Source organism: Chaetura pelagica, unplaced genomic scaffold (genome assembly GCF_000747805.2).
Source record: "Chaetura pelagica isolate M959 unplaced genomic scaffold, ChaPel_1.0 scaffold232, whole genome shotgun sequence".
Taxonomy (NCBI): Eukaryota; Metazoa; Chordata; class Aves; order Apodiformes; family Apodidae; genus Chaetura; species Chaetura pelagica.
In genome coordinates, this window is record NW_009952441.1 from 2,336,243 (window position 1) to 2,346,722 (window position 10,480).

At 40.1% G+C, this 10,480-nt stretch overlaps 1 protein-coding gene across 1 annotated transcript in view; it reads right to left on the reverse strand.

The window, feature by feature from the left end:
* The window catches only part of TJP2 (tight junction protein 2), a 53,970-nt gene extending 46,965 nt beyond the window's left edge, over positions 1 to 7,005 (reverse strand). The window contains exon 1 of the mRNA XM_010008439.1: positions 6,889 to 7,005. The gene's annotated coding sequence lies outside the window, so the exon portion shown is untranslated. The remainder of the gene's footprint in view (positions 1 to 6,888) is intronic.
* Between the last annotated feature and the right edge of the window lie 3,475 nt (positions 7,006 to 10,480).

Sequence of the window (10,480 nt, forward strand, 5' to 3'; positions counted from 1 at the left end):
TACAACTGGAGTGTGCTTGTGCCTTCTAAGGGGTTAAGACCCTAGTATCATATGCAATTAATCTCAATCAGTGCATAGATGTCTTGTTTGCCATCCCATCCCATTTGGGACAGCTCGCCTGAGGTAAGTGCAACACAGATGCAGGAATCGACCACAGTTATGCAAGTAAAATAGGTGGGTTTTCAGTTGCATCACTTGGGAAGGGCCTATCAGTTTGTCTCAGATCAGTTTCCCCGTAACAAAAGATGGAAAAATCTATCTGGGTGGAGAAGTCTATGTGATTTCTGTAAGGCCTTTGACATTGTCCCTCACAACAGGTTTCTCTTTCTATTAGAGAGACACAGATTTGATGGGTGGACTGTTTGGTGAGCGAGGAATTGGTTGGATGGTCACATCCAGAGGGTAGTGGTCAACAGCTCAGTGTCCTGATGGAGACCAGTGACAACTGGTGTCCCTCAGGGGTCTGTATTGGGGCCAGTATGGTTCAACAAGGCCAAGTGCAAGGTCCTGCACAGGGGTCAGGGCAACCCCTAGTATTGACATATGCTGGGAGACAAATGGATTGAGAACAACAGAATGGATTGAGAACACAGAACAACCCTGTGAAGGGTGGGGAAAAAGCTGGACATGAGCCAGCAATGTGCACTTGCAGCCCAGAAAGCCAACCCTAACCTGGACTGCATCACAAGAAGTATGGCCAGCAGGTCAAGGAAGGGGATTCTCCCTCTCTACTCCATTCTGGAGAAACCGCCAACTGGAATACTGTGTCCAGCTCCAGAGTCCTCAGCGCAGGGAAGACACAAAGCTGTTGGAGCAAGTCTAGAGGATGGTCACAAAAATGATCAGAGGGCTGGATCACCTTTCTTATGAGGAAAGGCTGTGAGAGTTGGAGCTGTTCAGACTGGAGAAGAGAAGGCAGACCTTATTGTGGCCTTTTCATGCTTTCAGGGGGCTTAAAAAAAAGATGGGGACAAATGTTTTAACAGGGCCTGCAGTGATAGGACAAGGCATACAAGGTTTCAAACTATCAGACTAGATACACAGAAGTGATTTTTTAGGATGCTAGTGGTGGAACACTGGAACATGTTGCCCAGAGAGGTGGTAGAAGACCCAGCCCTGGAAGCATTCCAGGTTGGATGGGACTCTGAGCAACCTGATCTAGTTGAAGATGTTCCTGTTTACTGCAGGGGGGACTGGACTAGATGACCTTTAAAGGTCCCTTCCAAACCAAACTATCTTTTATGATTCTATGAAAACAATCTTATTTGGGCTTATCAAAGGATTTTGCATGTTTGTCAATAAAATTTCTCACTTGTAAGAGTACAGAGGACACACATCTTTTTCTATTTTCTTATTTTCTCAAATCAAACAGTCACCCTGCCAAAATGGGAAGATAAATATCTCATACTAGCCTGAAAACAGGGCCAGTAAGTGACCTCTAGTACTCCTGCTCACACTTGGGCTTGGCCAAGTGCCCAGATGCCCATATTGATGACAATTCAGCTTCAGACAACAGACTTTCAGACATTCCTAGGTACTTTCTGCCCTTTGTCCCAAGATGGGAGGATATGCCTTACAAGAGGTGGACGATACCCCTAGACCCAAAGTGTTAGGATACAAGATAGCAGTGTAATTAGTCACAGGAGCTGCATGAACTCCTCCAGCACTACAAGTTCCTACCTCCTGTAGCAGGAGATGGGAGAACAGATACACAAAGTACCCATTGTACCTAACAGCTACTCCATAAGGGGGACACCATCCCCACTCTCTTCACTTGTAAACTGAAGAACAACAAAACCAAACCCCTAAACCACAGCTTGAAGAAGCACATCTTAAAGTGTATAATTAGATATAACTTCTAACTCAGCTTCTCTTAAATCCCAGAAAACCCTGTTTTGTGGATCATGTGTGCTATACAGAATACCTACCAGGTAGCCAAAACTGACCAGGGAGAGCAGCACAAGCAGAATCGGGAAAGGAGACCCAAAGAAATGGTCTGTTCTGTCTCTGCACACTTTAAAGTGTTTTCAGGCATGGCTGCATACCCTGCCAACTGATTGTCTCACTTTGAAATGGGAAATGCAGGTAGAGCTGCAGCCAGTCCTGGAAGTGATACAGCCTTGCAAAAAGCAGGGTACCAATGCCATGTCAAAATCTCATGAATTGGGCTATAAATGTGCACCCCTGTCCTCTGCAATGTTTAGGACCAGCTATTTTGCATGTGTAGTAACTGCAGAAGTAATCTAATATGCAGGGATTTAATGAAATGTTATGTAAATGTGTAGGGGTTTTAAAATTAACTTTCATGGAAAGATTAACTGGTATTAACTTTATAAGAAACATGCAAATCACTTCTGGTGATTACATTTCCCATTGAGACTTTCAGTTTAAGTAATCTAGGCAGACATTGTTTGACTACAATCAGATTGTATCTATGGTCTGTGTAGGACTAATCAAGAGAGATCACTTGCTGTAGCTTAAGTCATGCAAAAGCTAGGCCATAGTCCATAAATTATCTAATGCTTCTCTGAATGAAGCAGTTGTGCTACTTCCAGCCTCAGCAGAGGAACATCCATTTAACACTACATTACAGGATGTAGATTTAAAACAAGTAGCTGCCTCTCACAGTTACTCCTGCCAACCAAGTAAGGCTATTCAGCAACTTGCCTGCAGCAACCAAGACTATTTACCATGTTGTGATTCAGGTTCTCTCCACCTTCTCCCCAACACCTAGCCTTTTAACTGGCCCTTCTGACAATCAGTTCTTTTTCTTTTTTTAAAAAATGCTAGAGAACATTAAAAAAATGTTCAACACTTAGTAGTGCTGCTAGACAGCATAGGAAACAGCTTCCTTAAAGAACTGGGAACTGATTTCAGCAAGACATACTGGGAGTGTAGGCTGTTAGTCCAGTTGTTGAACTGTCTGAACCAAGATGCCAGTTTTGCTTTTGTTTTTAAGCAAGTGCTCATGATCCTCTGATGAAAGGCACTATAGAAGTTTCTAAAAATACCATGTTGCCAAACAGCCTTTTCCCCTCCCCTTCCAAGCAATCTCTTTAGACTGCTGTTTGTCATCAGGCTGCAAAATCACACAAATCAATCAGCCCAGTTCTGCTTAAATGATTCAAAAATCCAATTACGTCCACTTCTTTATATAGTAAACTGGGCCTTAACAGATTCAACCATCAGGATTAGAAGACGTGGAGGTAGCCGACCTCTGACTCTCAAATTGCTGAGGAGCTACGTATGGTTCAAACACTCAGCTCTACACTGGGGTTAAGTCACATGTATGACACAGCAATCTTAACCTCTGTTTTGAGTGGACTGGAGAAGAGAAGCCATGAGTACTACCTTGGCACTTGTTACCATGTGTACACATGAATCAAATGGAGAGCTACCAAGACGGTGAGGGCTGAAGCACTGGCCCTTCAAAAGGATTCTCTGGCAGCAGCTAGGTTTGTTTAGCCTGGAGGAAAGATGATTTAGGGACACTTAACAGGAGTTGATTGGTGCTGATAGGAGGAGACTGGGGAGATGCAGCCAGGCTCTTAACAGTGATACATGGTTGGAGGATAGGAGATGATGGACAAAGGTTCAAACAGAAGAGGTTCAGATGGATTTAAGAACAAAATTTCTCCCCATGAGGGCAGCAAAGCCATGTACCTACGGTGCAGACAGGTTGTACTGCTTCTGTCCTTGAAGGCTTTCAAACCCCAACTGGGTAAAGCCCCAAGCAACCTTTTCTGATCTCACAGCTGAACCTGCTTTGAGGAAGAGGTTGGGCTAGAAACCACTTGAGGTCCCATTCCCCCTGAATTAGCCTACCATTCCTGGGTTACTGCATGACTTAAGTGCCACCTTAAAGCAGAGTGATGTGACCTGACCCTTGTTTCCATTTCCAAAGTACAACTTGTGATTATAAGCATAAGGATTTTGGCATGCAGCTTGGAGGGTCCAGTATGTTGGCCATCTCTGATAAGCATGCACAGCTATATGCACTTTGAATGGTTCAAAGCAGCAACTGTAAAGCTGTTACTTATGTTCAGGGGAGAAATACAGAGCCCAATATAAAGAGCATTCCACACTTCATACGTACTTCATACACACAGAATCCTCTGTGGCTCACCTGGCCAACTTATCTTGAGGTTCTCATGGTACAGTGTTCTGTAGGTTTGTTGTTTTTTGTTTTTTTTTAGTCCAGACATACCCATTTACCTAGATGCTTCAAGTTTAAAACATGTAGATAAAGATTTGGAACAAGAAGCTGCATTGTTCTAATCCAATTACAAATACAATTTCAAGTTCACAAAAATAAAAAAAGTTTATGGTGACAAACACTTTTATGCTGGAAACCTAGGAACAACATCAGAGATATTAACAGTATGAAATACAGTACTCACATTTAAAACAAAAATTGAGAAAAATATACTAAGGTCCCCAGGTTTATTGTGCTACAAAAGAGCACAAGAGTGTTTGCTTTGTTTGTTGCTAAATCTTTGTAAATGTTATGTGAATTAGAAAATGTAGATGCATTTCACAGTATAGATAAAAACAGCATGAGTACATGCAAAGGTGTTTGCTAACATCAATAAAAAAGTGGGGAGAATGAAGAAATACACTCTATTCTAAAGACATTTTCATCTGTGCAATGTTCTGCAGTGTCTTGAAAATTACACTGGTAGGTAAGGCAAGCAAACTAAATAATGTGACTTTCTGCTAGAGTGAACAGGGATTTCACTATGACTCTACCTGAGCACATACCTTACACACTCACACATACACCCCCCTCTATTGACTACACATATTGAGCCAGCTTTCTCTGGCATAAGTACTTTGACCTCTATCAATTTAAGAAGCTACAAAAGCTAGTACTGTCATTCCAAAAAATCAAATAACCAAGTAGTTTAAACAGATCCAAGCTACATAAGTATGTACTATTTTTCTCCTCAGTCGTCACACAAAAGTGTGTACCAACACTGGAAAGGAAATACTTTCCCAACCCCCAACTTGTTCATTCACATTCTTTGTGAACATGCACTTTGCTTCTCATTTGCTCCCTCTCTTCTCCATGCTTCTTGACTACCCTTTGCAAGGCTGTGAAGCAAACCTGTGCTTTTAGCAATTTATCCACCTTCCCTCCCGAGAAGTTAAGCCCTACAACATCAAAAACTTTACCATGGTAATCAACTCTTATGGCTCAAATTAATTAAGACTACACAGTAATGAAAACAAAGATCCCATTCTCACGGAGATCATTACACTTACTCAGAACAAGAAAAAATATGCAGAATGCACAAAATGTAACATCCACAAAGCTTTCTTGTTTTTGTGGGTTTTTTGGTGTTTTTTTTTTTTTTTTTTTTTTAATGATACAGAGGTTAATTTCAAAAACAAAGCCCCAGACAGCAGTTCTTCAGCCAAGCTTGTCCTTCAAAACACTAAAATTATGCTTCAAAGCTCTGCCTCTCCCCATCCTATTTATATTGGCAAGCCTCCTGCTGATGAGCTCATTAAGAAACAAAGCAGTTCTGCAGCTCTATTCAGTAAGAGCAAGGTCCTTGCTAGGGTACTATGTTGGCTTTTGGGCTCTGCTCTTCAGGAAGGGCTAAAGTGAGCTGGTGACAGTCCATGGTGAAGGGTAGGAACAATCACCAGAGAGAGAGCAGATGGACATCACCACTCCAGTCATTCACTTGCCAGTTCCACAGCTCCTGGGAGCCCACAGGCAGAGCTTTTGAGGCATCTTTCTGTAGTGCGTACAAGATTCTGGAGTTTTGTTCACTAAGAGTTTGGCTTGCAAGCATCCACATTCCCTGGTGTAAGGTTTGCATACCATACCATATTCTTCAATGTTTTTTTATTTTTAAGAAAATGCTAAAAGTCTGCTTGAAACATCAACTGTGACATTCGTGCCTAGCTAAGCTTTACCAATACTCTTGTATGACTTTTTCCCCCACAAAGTGCCCTAAGTGAACAGGGCTTGCTTGTTTCCCCCCCCATCACGTCATTAGGGACTTACTAACTAGCATCCTGTCCTCTCACTCCCAGAACATTAAACTAAAAGATTAGTAGCTTTGGTTAATTATATCACAAATTAGAAAGACAGGACAACTAATACCAGCATTTCCAAGTAATGACTAAAGGAGCAATAGCTATTTATTGCTCAAGAATGAAAGATAAGTCAATTATAGTATTGTGACCAGCATAAAAATCTTTGCTCTCTTAAAATGTGTCATCTGTTAATGACTTACAAAAACAAGCCAGACATGTTTGATCAACACATAAAACTAAGGACACATTTTATATTCTCTCTAGAAGCACTTGAGAAAAGGTTTCAAAAGCAAGGTTAATAGGCTGAAAGGATTATATTTACCTTAGTGATGTACTATAAGAAAATATGCAGCAAAACAACTCTCCCTGTGTGTGGCTATTCTGTTTCCCAGGACTCTACTGAGTCACTAAGCAGTTCCCATTAATAATACCCTCCACGCTTGAAGTAATTTATTTATCCCCAAACCCATGCTAAATATTTATATTTGCTGAAGACATCACCATAGATTAAATCCATTCTTTACCAATGTTTAGCTAAGAGAAGAACTAGTACAGGCCTGTGCGTTATTATTTGCATAACTTAGGCAGAATATTGAGTTCATTGCAGAAGTCTCTCCTCTTCTGGAGGCCTGCTGTACACCATCAAGCTTTCAGCAAACGTGCATGTACTCATTCTAAGTTGCTTCAGGAATCCAAAACACTGTTCTGATCTTAGCTCATTACCTTAAAGCCCGTTAAAAACATAGCTACAAGAATGAACATTACAGCTGGCACAGCACAAGAATCTGTCATCTTAAACTAATGGCCAGTTTCTAACTGTCACAACTTGACTAGTACCTTGTGAGGAGCAATGATTTTTGAGTGTCTCTGTCTCGTTCCTGGGAGATGCTTCAGCCTTGATGTGCAGCTGGGCTCCCAGTCCCACTCACAAGGAGATGGCAGCGCAGTAGTTTGATCACTGAAAAACAAAGTTTCATGTAAGTAATGTGTATTCACCAAGGTGTGACTGCGAAGCCTGGGACACTGAAGTCACAGAGATGAAGAGGATACATAATATACTCCCCTGGTTAGTTTGGCAAACTTCGGCTTCCCTGGCAATCAAGTGGAAACAGTGATTGAACAGACACATGACAGTATTTACACATACAGTAATACTGCAAACCTCAGTTCAGTCACTGTCCCTCATCAGGCATCCCTGCAAGTCTGCATACAAGGCACCAATGCATTTTTGCGAGCTAAGTAGGTTACAGACAGGAAGCCTGCTTATTCCCCCTCCCCCCTTTTTTTTTTGTGCTGGTCCTCTGCATAAGGCATTTGGGCTTTTTGTTTTAATTTAGTCTTAGTCTCATAGCTTAGTTTGCACAATACTATACAAAACTAAGCCAGCTGTATCTCGAGCACGACCTCAGTAAGATCAAATACATCTGCTCCAGTGATTTCAACTGGTAACTTCAGTTGCCAAATGATAGAAAGGAAACAATTCTCAAAGTAATTTTCTACTTCTTCCCCTGCTCAGCAGATCTCAGCTGCCCTTCTGCACAAGCAGCATGTTAGTTTCCATTCAGCATCCCTCTCAGAGGGCTCCTCCTCTCTCACACCCCTTCTGCAAGCCCTTGATTATCCCACGTAAGGAAATAGAAAATAAACGGTTTAACTAAAACAAAAGAGGAATTTCTGACAGAAATAGAAAGAGAAGTCAGTGGTTAGGGTTTGTTGGTTGGGTTGTATTTTTAAAAGAAAACCAACACACGTCTTGACAATCTTATTTCTTCTCAGAAAGCATCTTTCAAAAAATGTTCCATCTTCAAAGAAGCACATAAAAGAAGCACATAGCCAGACTTGCTTAGAATATCTTATCCATACTTGTAATAAGCTCAGGTTTGTTGCCTATTATTTAGTTCTCCCTCCTCCCCTTCCAGTGTATAAATATGTTTTTTATTCTGGCTAATATTCTATTAGTCGTTTCTAGATATAAGGAGACCCACATGAAGGAGATACCAAAAGAATTCCACAGAACTTCCCCAATTATCTACAAGTCTACCCTACATTTTATTGGTGTGTCTTGTGTGTGGCACCCACCTTTTCCTGAGCAGAATCAAAATTAACTCCCAGGTTCAAAACCCAAACTTAAAACTTTTAAGATATTTTAAAAGTACATTTGGTCTTAGATTAACTTGTTAAAAACTCAAAAATGCAAGCATGTGCCATATACCATATTGTACAAGTAGAAGGTCCTTTTCCTTCTATGCTGGTTCTTCCAGCATAAAAAGGATCTTTCTAAAAATAATAAACTACTGTTTTAGATCAAGGCATGATTTCTGAAGTGGCAGAACAAGAGGACACTTAGTATGAGTTTCCATGATCACCAAAGAGCAGTAAAGAGCTATGATGCACATTATAAACAAACACCAGCTTTATTGTTCCAGACTGTGCACAAAATACTATTCTGGAGACTGCAGGGAAGTTACACAAGCAGGCTAAACCTAAGCTACCACTATAATAATTTTGCCTCCAGTGTGAAGATGCCTAAATCTATAAAAAATCTGTCACAGAAATCAGATCAGTATTCCAAGGAAAAATGGAGTTAGGAAAACATACTTTATAAGGCCTTCAATAGAGAAATGTAAATTACTGCCTTAGCAAAATAAGACATTTGTCTTTCCTGCCTTCTTTTGCTCCTTTCTTTTGTCTGTGCTTTTAATCAGGATTTTTACAACTTTACACTGATGGCACTACAGCTGGCTATTTTTTTATTATTATTATTTTAGGAGAAGATTCAGAGAAATAAAGGAAGTATTTGAGTTAAGCAGGCACCTGAATTTGTGCAGTGAGGAGATGATGTTCAGCATTAGGTTTTGGAAACCATCTTATGTTTTTGTGCGGTCTTTTCCCTATAATACACTTCTAAAACACCTTTTTTTATACAGGAACATGACAGCGTACCTCTAGAAGTCAAGTGAAGCTGATGTTAGCAAAGTGAGTTACTGGTTTACGTTTTCCAATTGTACAGAATAAGCAGTCTACAGCTACAAGAAGATCAGTGCTTTTTACTTCAACCCACAGTTCACTTGGCTGCAATTGCTGGTTCCCTGAAAGTTTTAATGAAAACATAAAAGGGATCCCTATTACAGTCCAATGACAACAGCTTTTTCTGCTTTTGTGAAACTGTTGGAATGACAAATCCAAACACAATCCAAATACATCTTCACCATTTTGGAATTTCAAGTGTGTACGACAATTGCATCAACTAAACCTACTCCTGAAAGAAGGGATGTGTCTTATTAAGTATGCTGGAAACAAAAACATTAACAGGGGAGTGTCTTTTGCACTTTAATACTAACACTCATTAGCAGATGAATGTCAAGCAGTCCTAGTTACAAAAAAAACCCAACCCAACAGGCACTAAAGTTAGCAAGTTTCATTTTTAGATGGCTTGTTTCAAGCTGTGACTCTGGCTGAACAAACCTACTTGAAAACTAAGAGGAACTCTGCAAGAATGTGCCATTACTTTGCAATACAGCTCCTCCAGCTCCCAAGAGCAATCTGTATTATTTTATTGGCACGTAAAGAGTGGCTGCAAAACTCAAAGAGATTGGCATGTAGATAACTTACATGAAACAATCAAAGGAAGTTACAGTCTAGGACACTCCACTGTTCTGTATCCAAATACATTGTACTAAGAAGCCCTTTCAATGGCCAAATTTTTAACAAAAAAAACGACAAGCACTCATTTACATGATACCAGAAACTTAGAACCAACTTGAAGACTATTTGTGTTGCTAAGAGGCTGGAAACTGTTGGCATCATGGTATTTTCTAGACTAGTTTTTGTGGTTTTGGTGATGCAACTAACTAAAAAAAAAAATAAATCACATGGTGCACTGTGTTTTTATTGCTTTTACTGTTGCTACCACTGCTAGAGGAAGCACCTTTGTGGGAAAATTACAGGATTAATCTAAATTCTTTTATAGCCAGACAGTCATTTTTACTCTAAGCTTTGCTTTGAAGTCATGCTTACACAAAACTATTCCAAAACAGTACAAACATATTAATTGCTCTTCAAAAAAAGCCTCTCCTATTTTGCACTCCTCTGCAATGTTTTAAATTAAGTGACAACATTCTAATGTAAAACAAAAATAGGACACTAGAAGGGCTGTAAAGACACTACCAGTTGATGCTACTCATAGAGGTAGGTGGAAAAGAACAGAAATCCCCTTTCACACACTCCTTAAGTTTTTGAGGGAAACAGTTATCAACAGGAAGACTTTTCTGAAGTCTATTACTCACATTGTGTGGTACAAGAAAGCACTCTGGATTATTTTTAAGAAAACCAGAATGCTCAGTACTTCACATTTTGAACATAATTACTTGACTTACATAATGAATTAACTTAATTGACTTTTCTTCTAATAACTAAACTTTTCCTTCAG